This window comes from Rutidosis leptorrhynchoides, chromosome 1 (genome assembly GCF_046630445.1).
Source record: "Rutidosis leptorrhynchoides isolate AG116_Rl617_1_P2 chromosome 1, CSIRO_AGI_Rlap_v1, whole genome shotgun sequence".
In the NCBI taxonomy this organism is placed as follows: domain Eukaryota; kingdom Viridiplantae; phylum Streptophyta; class Magnoliopsida; order Asterales; family Asteraceae; genus Rutidosis; species Rutidosis leptorrhynchoides.
The window spans coordinates 529,868,488-529,878,430 of record NC_092333.1 but is presented as its reverse complement, the minus strand read 5'-3'; positions in this window follow the sequence as shown (position 1 = coordinate 529,878,430).

Here is a 9,943-nt window from a genome sequence, read left to right as displayed (position 1 = left end):
TTTACATCTAAAATTGACGGCATGCATACCATTTCATATTACATCCAACTATAATTGACTTAATATTAATCTTGATGAACTCAACGACTCGAATGCAACGTCTTTCAAAGTATGTCATGAACGACTCCAAGTAATATCCTTAAAATGAGCTAATGCACAGCGGAAGATTTCTTTAATACCTGAGAATAAACATGCTTTAAAGTGTCAACCAAAAGGTTGGTGAGTTCATTAGTTTATCATAATCAATCATTTTCGTAATAGTAATAGACCACAAGATTTCTGTTTATAAATATATGTACACTCGCAAGTGTATAAAAGTATTCTATAAGTTGTAGGCACCCGGTAACAAGCCTTAACGTTCATGTTTTACCCTCTGAAGTACACCAGATCAGGCGTGTTTAATATAACCTCGAAGTACTAAAGCATCCCATAGTCAGGATGAGGTTTGTCAGGCCCAATAGACCTATCTTTAGGATTCGCGTCTACCGTACATAGACAAGTAGTTTAATGTTACCAAGCTAAGGGTATATTTCTGGTTTAAACCCACGTAGAATTAGTTTTAGTACTTGTGTCTATTTCGTAAAACATTTATAAAACAACGCATGTATTCTCAGCCCAAAAATATATATTGCAAAAGCAATTAAAAAGGGAGCAAATGAAACTCACAATACTGTATTTCGTAGCAATTATGTATATGACGGAACTGAACAAGTGCAGGGTTTGTCTCGGATTCACGAACCTATATTAAGTATATATATTTATATGTTGGTCAATATCTGTCTAACAATTTAGGTCAAGTCGTAGTGTATCACAATCCTAATGCTCGAGACCGACATGCAAAAGTCAACAAAAGTCAACTTGACCCAAAATGACTTCCAAAATCTATACATGTTTATTATATAACTTATATATAGTCGTTTTATATATTTAAATATATTTATCAGATCTTATTATACTAAATAATACAAGTCATTTATTAATAAATATAAATTTATATTTAAATTCATATATGATAAAAATATACTTTTATATATCTCAAGTAATAAAATTTATAAAATTCACTTGATATCATAAAAATATAGTGGTATGTATTATTAATGTAATTATATTACGTGTGGTAAAAATATTTTTGTGCGCATATTTATTTGATTAAATAATATTGATAATAATAATAATGATACAAATAATAAAATGATAGTTTCAATAAAAATATTAATTTTTAGTAATAAAGATAATTTTAGTAATAACATCAACTGATAACAATTATAATAATAGTTTTAATAATAATATTAAAATTAATAATAATTCAGTTGGCCATATCTTTTAATCCGTTCATCGAACCCACACGATTTTTAAATGAAAAGTTATTAATTTTTCTTTAGCTTTTTAACGACATGCATATCATATACCTTATCTCAGTAGCATATGTATCAAATTCGTGATTTATCATAAACTATTTAACGACGAAACTAAGCATACAAACATGCATAATCATATATACTCGAGCACTAGTCAGGGATACACTATGAATATAAAAAAATAAGATATGAATGCTCACGTATCAATATTGTGATTCAATATTGCAGGAAAGTACGTAGACGCAACGAAAATGATAAACGTTAGGTTGACCTCACGAGCAATACCCTCGAACAATACCCATAACCTCCATAGCTATAACCCATAATTTCCTTAGCTCTATCCCGTTTGAAAACTTATTTTGAAATCGTCTGAATATAACTCCGTCGTAGTATTTTATGTATACTAATAATATCTTGAAATAATACTAAGTAAATATATATATGTAATTCGATTGAGAGAGTTTAGAGAAATATATTTTCAAGTTTCTATGAAATAATGAAACCTATTAAATTTTATTTATAATAGATTTTTGAATTATTAAAGTGAATTATTAAAGTAAGAATTATTAAAGTGAATTATTAAAGTATGAATTATTAAAGTGAATTATTAAAGTATGAATTATTAAAGTGAATTATTAAAGTATGAATTATTAAAGTGAATTATTAAAGTATGAATTATTAAAGTGAATTATTAAAGTATGAATTATTAAAGTGAATTATTAAAGTGAATTATTAAAGTTAAAGTAAAGTAAAAGTAAAGTAAAAGTAAAGTAAAGGTAAAGTTAAAGTATAGTAAAAGTATAAAACTATGTACATATAATATGCGTATAAATATATTTAATATTAATTTAAATCGTTATATCATAAAACATTTTAGAAAAGTAGAATTATATATATTCATAATAGGTTTCAAGTTTTTAAATTACAGTCTGATGGTGAAGCATGGGATAAAGTCCAAAGGTTTAATAAACGTATGAAATCATCTTAATGAAAAATGTCGAGTTACTTAACTTGTCGATATCCAACATCTAAGTTATTTACACTCCACATTCTTACTTATAGATCACTTTACCATTTTCCGAATATTGTCAAAAAAAATAGATTTCTTAAAATCACAGTGGACCTCATAACATTGGCCCATAATCATATCATCATGTATCTGATAATTCAATCATTTGATATTATCTCTTAATTCTGTCGATAAATATATCGAAACAAATACGTTCATGTAAAGTATCATATATATCAAATACTTTGTTAATGTTTTCAGTTATTATATATTATATACATATCTATATACACATAATTGTTCGTGAATCGTCAAACACGGTCAAAGGGTAATTGATTACATGAATGTAGTTCCAAACTTTTTGAGATTCAACATTACAAATTCTGCTTATCGTGTCGGAAACATATAAAGGTTAGGTTTAAATTTGGTCGGAAATTTCCGGGTCGTCACACATATACTTTTCATACTGTTTTGAATACGATAACTCGTGGTCTACATTACTTTACTGATTACAAACTATAGCTCACCAACATTCGTGTTGACTTTTAAGCGTGTATTTCTCAGGTGCTTAGATGATGTTGCTTTCGCTATTAGACTTGCTGTCTTGGTGTTATAGACTTGCTGTTATGGACCTGCTGTGTTAGATTTTCGCTGCATTACTTAGAGATGTCTCAATCATGGAACTTTTATCTTGCATTCGTAACTTATGTTATTTTCAAATAATGACTTTGTAACGACCTTTGTGTCTTGTAAACGCTATCTTTTTATGAATGCAAAACTGGTTTTCAAACAGCATGTAGTATTTGACCATGTAAAGATCCTGTTGTTGACGAATCGTACACGATGGTTTTGTACGGGGTGTCACATTTGGTATCAGAGCATTGGTTGTAGGGAATTAGGTTGCATTAGTGAGTCTAGACCAGACCGAGTAGGATTCACTAATAGGACTAATCTACAACTTACTCGTTTACTTGTTACTGCTTACTACTGCTGCATGTTACTGCTTACTTATAATGCCGTATGATCTTGTTGCATGCTACTGCTTACCCTTACTGCTATGTGAACTTGCTGTATGCTATTGCTTATCTGTAACATCCCGCGTTTTTCCGTTAAATTTATTTTAACACCGTCTTTTTTTTAATAATACCTTTCGTTATTTAAAATCGTATTTTCCGTTGACTAACGTTCTTAATATTCCTGTTATTTAATTATAATATCACTAGTTTACTCGAGCGTTTTTAAAATACTCGTTTGGTTAATTCCGGCACCCGCTTTTAAACTCGAGGGACTATTGGCGTCAAGTGGGCAAACTAGTTGACTAGGTCAACTAGTCAACCCACCACTCATTCAATCCCACATCTTTTTCTCTCTTTTCTCTCTACTTCCATTTTTGGAACTCAAACACCCAATCTACTAATTCATCATCTATTTCAATTCAAGCAATCAAACATCAAAACAAATTACATATTCGTGATCCTCTCTTCATCCTCTACATTTCGGTACCAATTTCATCTCGTTTGGGTAACATTTCTAAAACACTAGATTTCTCTAAATTCGTTTTATATACTTGAAATGGTGTTAGTTAGTGTCTATGGCTCAAAATATAACATGAATATATGTTTTGTTTGCTCGATTTGTTATTTTGGAGTAACTAGCATGAACTTGAAAATGGGTGTGCTTAATATTTGATTTTGGATGAGTTAATGTTGTTAAATTATTAAAGTTCATGTTTTAATTGTGTTACTAGTATCACTAGCTTCATTTTGATGTGTAGGTTGATTAAGAAAACTTCAAACACATGATTATTGATTTTTGTGAATTTTGGTTAGGGTTTGATAGACTTAAAAAGAACTTTCGATGTTTTGAATGCCATGAAATTTTATTAGTAAGTGTTTAGTTGTAATGTATATTTCATTACCTTCAAAACGGCATATCATATGTGTGAATTGGATTCCCGAATCTTAAAATGCATTTTGTGAACTTGAAACTTTGAAAATAAACCTTTAATGATCACTTGACGAAGTTCAGTTATTGTAAATGATGTTTTTGCTTGATGAAAAGTGGTTAGTTGTGTTCCTTGTCAAAAGAGCTTTTCAATGATATAAGATACGTGTCCTAAGTGTTTACGGTTTGTGATTTGTACTAAATTGAGGTTTGGTTGAGACTTGAACTTTTGAAACAGACCAGGCACCAGGCCACGCCTATTGGCGCGGCGCGACACCATGGGCCGCGGCGCGGCATTTTCTGTGTTTGGCTTCTGACCTACATTGTCAAATTTTGAAAAATGTTTGCTATGCTACGCACCTCCGATTCACATGTAACTTGTTCTAACATGCTTATATATGATTAAAAACCTCAGAAAAATAGTTCGGGACCCGACCCAAACGTGTAGACTTTTTCGTTGACTTTAAATTGACCGAGTTTGACTTTTAGTCAAACTTAACCAAACACTTATGCAATCGTTCAAATCTTATTTTATACTTGATTCTTGCATAAAACTTGACAACGTGATTCACATGCTATACTAATCGAGTTGTAACGAGCCATAGGACTAATTGAACACATTTCACCCGACCTTGTGTCGTAACCGGTTAATTGATACAACTTATTTGTTTAGGTCAAGACTAAACAACTTTCATGCACACATTTACTTTGTGAAGTACATTTATACTCGTGCACTCGAGGTGAGATCGTAGTCCCACCTTTTCAACAAATTTTATTTCTTTTAAATCGTGGGCTGAGAAACATATACTTTGTTACATCTTGTACTACTTACTTTTATGTTTTGAACACAAGTTCGATGAAACAAACATTCTACAGCGAGTTAGAACAAAATCCTCAATTTGATTATCATTAGTTACACTTGCCGGGTGTAAGCGTGAACTTATGTTGTGTGGATCCATACGGGTTTGACAAACCCTCATTCGGACGTTTCGCTACCGTTATTCGGGTGAAATATATTTTCGAGAAATAGTGTATGTTCTAACACTATTGTGATGGGGTTCTATGGTTGGAAAGTTAAGCATTGATAATTGGGTGCTCGCGAACCTATTTTGGAATGCAAACTATTTGGATGATCAATTTTATGGAATACTAAATCTTGTGGTTCAAAAATAACATTAATTACTACATCTATGATTTTACCAACGTTTTTCGTTGATAGTTTTCTATATGTTTCTCAGGTTCATACATGGCTATTTGATACATGCTTCCGCGTTCACTCATACTTGCTTGGGGTCAAGCATACATGCATACACTCTGATTACTTGCTTGGAGTCAAGCATACATACATACTTACGCTATTTATAGCAACTGTGATTTTAAACTTATTATGTCGCAAGTTAATTCATTTATACTTTATAACTTTTGTAAACTTAAACTTGTTGTCGATCCATTTGGTAAACTAAACTTTGCAAGTCTTGTACGTTTCAAATGAATGCAACATAATTTTGGTCAAACGCGTCTCATTTAGGGACTACGACCACGTAACGGGACCTAAGTAGTCGGCGCCGTCAATGACGATTTTGTCGGGTTGCTACAGATGGTATCAGAGCGTTGGTTGTAGGGAACTAGGATATGCATTAGTGTGTCTGACAGAGTCGTTAGGATGCATTAGTGAATTTAGACTACAACCGGATGGTTAGCCATTGCATTCTGACATACATTTGCTATAGATAGCACTTACTTGACTACTTGTGCATTATACTTGAATCATTCTTAGGCAACTTCTTAATAGTACCAAGTTTTCATCATACGAATCTGTAATCTACCACTTTCGGGTAACACACGTAAACTTAAGATTCATACGCGTAAGGATGACGAAGACTTCATTAGTCATACTGGTTCGGGAACTCTGTCTCCCACGTTGTTATTCTCCAACTGTCTCAACTTGCTATCGGTGTCACACCGGTGTTTCTTACTATCTACCACTTCTTGTTACTACCATCACTACACTAGGTGAGTATCGTCATCACTATTTATCACTACGGTTACGTACTATTCGTTATCATGATTCGTTACACTTCTCGTACCGGAATACATTATTATTTGACTTGAACCGCTTTGACGTGAACAATCATTTATACACTTCGCTCGGGGAACGCTTCTTTAGAGTTTCACTAATTCTTTCTATTCAATACGAGTCACGTTAGACACGTCGTTACACTTTGTTCATTTTAAATCTTCACGATTACACAAACTTGAATCTATGGGGTGATGTGGGAATGGAGGTATGAGTTAGCATAATTTAACGACACTCGATCAACGTGGTTATATTATAGTAAGTCATACCAAAGTTCTAATGACACGTGATGGTGATTGGACTCGATCAACCTAATCGCCACCATGTGCCATGTACATGACTTCATTTTTCTGGATGGATATCCGAAAACTCCGAGAATACTGATAACAACCATACCCGGGACACATCGTCGATTACTGTCGAACCATATTTATACTTCCGAATGAATGACGAATTCTTTCGACTTCAAACATGTGTTACACGAGTACACTATCTCGTTTTCGCGCAATTTTATCGACGAACTACAAAATGTTTGGTATGCTCACATCGAGGCGGAAACTTCTCTCGCATTACACTCGTACTTCTGTTTAAGGAAATCTTTTATCTAAATTCTCAATGGAGAGAGAGACTCTTCACATTATACTAGTATTCGCCACTAGGGGGAATAGTCCTAACGAACGTTTTCGGAAACCGATAAATCTTCCGCGGCGTGAAATTCTTGAGAAACGGAAACTTGTTCCAACAAACGTTTTCAGGTCCTAACAAGCTTGTTCAAATGTATCTTAAAAGAACTGTACCTCATTTCGGATCGAAATCCTCGTTCACTTCTAAATTTCGGGGTGCTTTACGAAAAGCCTCGGGACCACGTTTAAACATGAGTACAGCACATCAACCACATCCCGAAGGACCAAACAAACATACGATTCAAACCTTGGAAACCATAATACGATTTCGTGTTATCGACTTCAAATTTACTTGAGGAAAAGTACTTGCCTTTAGTCAAAATTATCCTACTACAAAATTTTCATTCGTGTATTAACGCCGCACCTTCTCGAAACTTTATATGGCCACAATTGTCGTTTTTTTTAAATTGTTGGGCCGAAGTAGGCGACAAGCAAATCATCAGACCCGCACTCATTCATGAAATAACCGTTAAGATCGTTCAATTCCAAGAGAGGCCCAAGACGACCCGTAGTCGCCAAAAGAGCCATGCAAATGTTAGACGTAAACCTCTCGAATTCCAAGTGGGTAACCGCGTAATGTTAAAAGTCGCACCTTGGGAAGGTGCAATCCGTTTCGGGAAACGTAGGAAGCTAAATCCGCGATACACAAAACCTTTTAAAATCCTGGGGCGTTTTGGACCCGTTACTAGCCGTTTAGATTTTCCAATTCATTCGAGTCTCCGTTCATCCTACATTCTACGTATCAAACTTAAAGAAGTGTCTTGCCGAACGAGAACTTATTATTTCTTTTGATGAACTTACTATCAATGACAAACTTCACTTCCTAGGAGAACCGGTTGAAATTGTGAATCGTGAAACCAAACTTTAAAACAACGTAAAATCCCGACCGTCAAGGTTCGTTGAAATGCCCAAGGAAGTACCTCCCCCTATTCGTAGAATTGGAAACGCAAGATCTCGAGGAAGAAACAACGACTACTACTTCCAACTAAATTTCGGGATGAAATTTCTTTTAAGGTGTAGGTAATGTAACATCCCGCGTTTTTCCGTTAAATTTATTTTAACACCGTCTTTTTTTTTTAATAATACCTTTCATTATTTAAAATCGTATTTTCCGTTGACTAACGTTCTTAATATTCCTGTTATTTAATTATAACATCACTAGTTTACTCGAGCGTTTTTAAAATACTCGTTTGGTTAATTCCCGCACCCGCTTTTAAACTCGAGGGACTATTGGCGTCAAGTGGGCAAACTAGTTGACTAGGTCAACTAGTCAACCCACCACTACCACCACTCATTCAATCCCACATCTCTTTCTCTCTTTTCTCTCTACTTCCATATTTGGAACTCAAACACCCAATCCACTAATTCATCATCTATTTCAATTCAAGCAATTAAACATCAAAACAAATTACATATTCGTGATCCTCTCTTCATCCTCTACATTTCGGTACCAATTTCATTTCGTTTGGGTAACATTTCTAAAACACTAGATTTCTCTAAATTCGTTTTATATACTTGAAATGGTGTTAGTTAGTGTCTATGGCTCAAGTATAACATGAATATATGTTTTGTTTGCTCGATTTGTTGTTTTGGAGTAACTAGCATGAACTTGAAAATGGGTGTGCTTAATCTTTGATTTTGGATGAGTTAATGTTGTTAAATTGTTAAAGTTCATGTGTTAATTATGTTACTAGTATCACTAGCTCATTTTGATGTGTAGGTTGATTAAGAAAACTTCAAACACATGATTATTGATTTTTGTGAATTTTGGTTAGGGTTTGATAGACTTAAAACGAACTTTTGATATTTTGAATGCCATGAAATGTTATTAGTAAGTGTTTAGTTGTAATGTATATTTCATTACCTTCAAAACGGCATATCATATGTGTGAATTGGATTCCCGAATCTTAAAATGCATTTTATGAACTTGAAACTTTGAAAATAAACCTTTTAATGATTACTTGACGAATTTCGTTTATTATAAATGATGTTTTTGCTTGATGAAAAGTGGTTAGTTGTGTTCTTTGTCAAAAGAGCTTTTCAACGATATAAGATACGTGTCCTAAGTGTTTACGATTTGTGATTTGTGCTAAATTGAGGTTTGGTTGAGACTTGAACTTTTGAAACAGACCAGGCACCAGGCCACTCCTATTGGCGCGGCGCGACACCATGGGCCGCGGCGCGGCATTTTCCGTGTTTGGCTTCTGACCTACATTGTCAAATTTCGAAAAATGTTTGCTATGCTACGCACCTCCGATTCACATGTAACTTGTTCTAACATGCTTATATATGATTAAAAACCTCATAAAAATAGTTCGGGACCCAACCCGAATGTGTTGACTTTTTCGTTGACTTTGACTTGACCGAGTTTGACTTTTAGTCAAACTTAACCAAACACTTATGCAATCGTTCAAATCTTATTTTATACTTGATTCTTGCATGAAACTTGACAACATGATTCACATGCTATACTAATTGAGTCGTAACGAGCCATAGGACTAATTGAACACATTTCGCCCGACCTTGTGTCGTAACCTGTTAATTGATACAACTTATTTATTTAGGTCAAGACTAAACAACTTTCATGCACACGTTAACTTTGTGAAGTACATTTATACTCGTGCACTCGAGGTGAGATCATAGTCCCACCTTTTCAACAACTTTTATTTCTTTTAAATCGTGGGCTGAGAAACATATACTTTGTTACATCTTGTACTACTTACTTTTATGTTTTGAACACAAGTTCGATGAAACAAACATTCTACAGCGAGTTAGAACAAAATCCTCAATTCGATTATCATTAGTTACACTTGTCGGGTGTAAGCGTGAACTTATGTTGTGTGGATCCATACGGGTTTGACAAACCCTCATT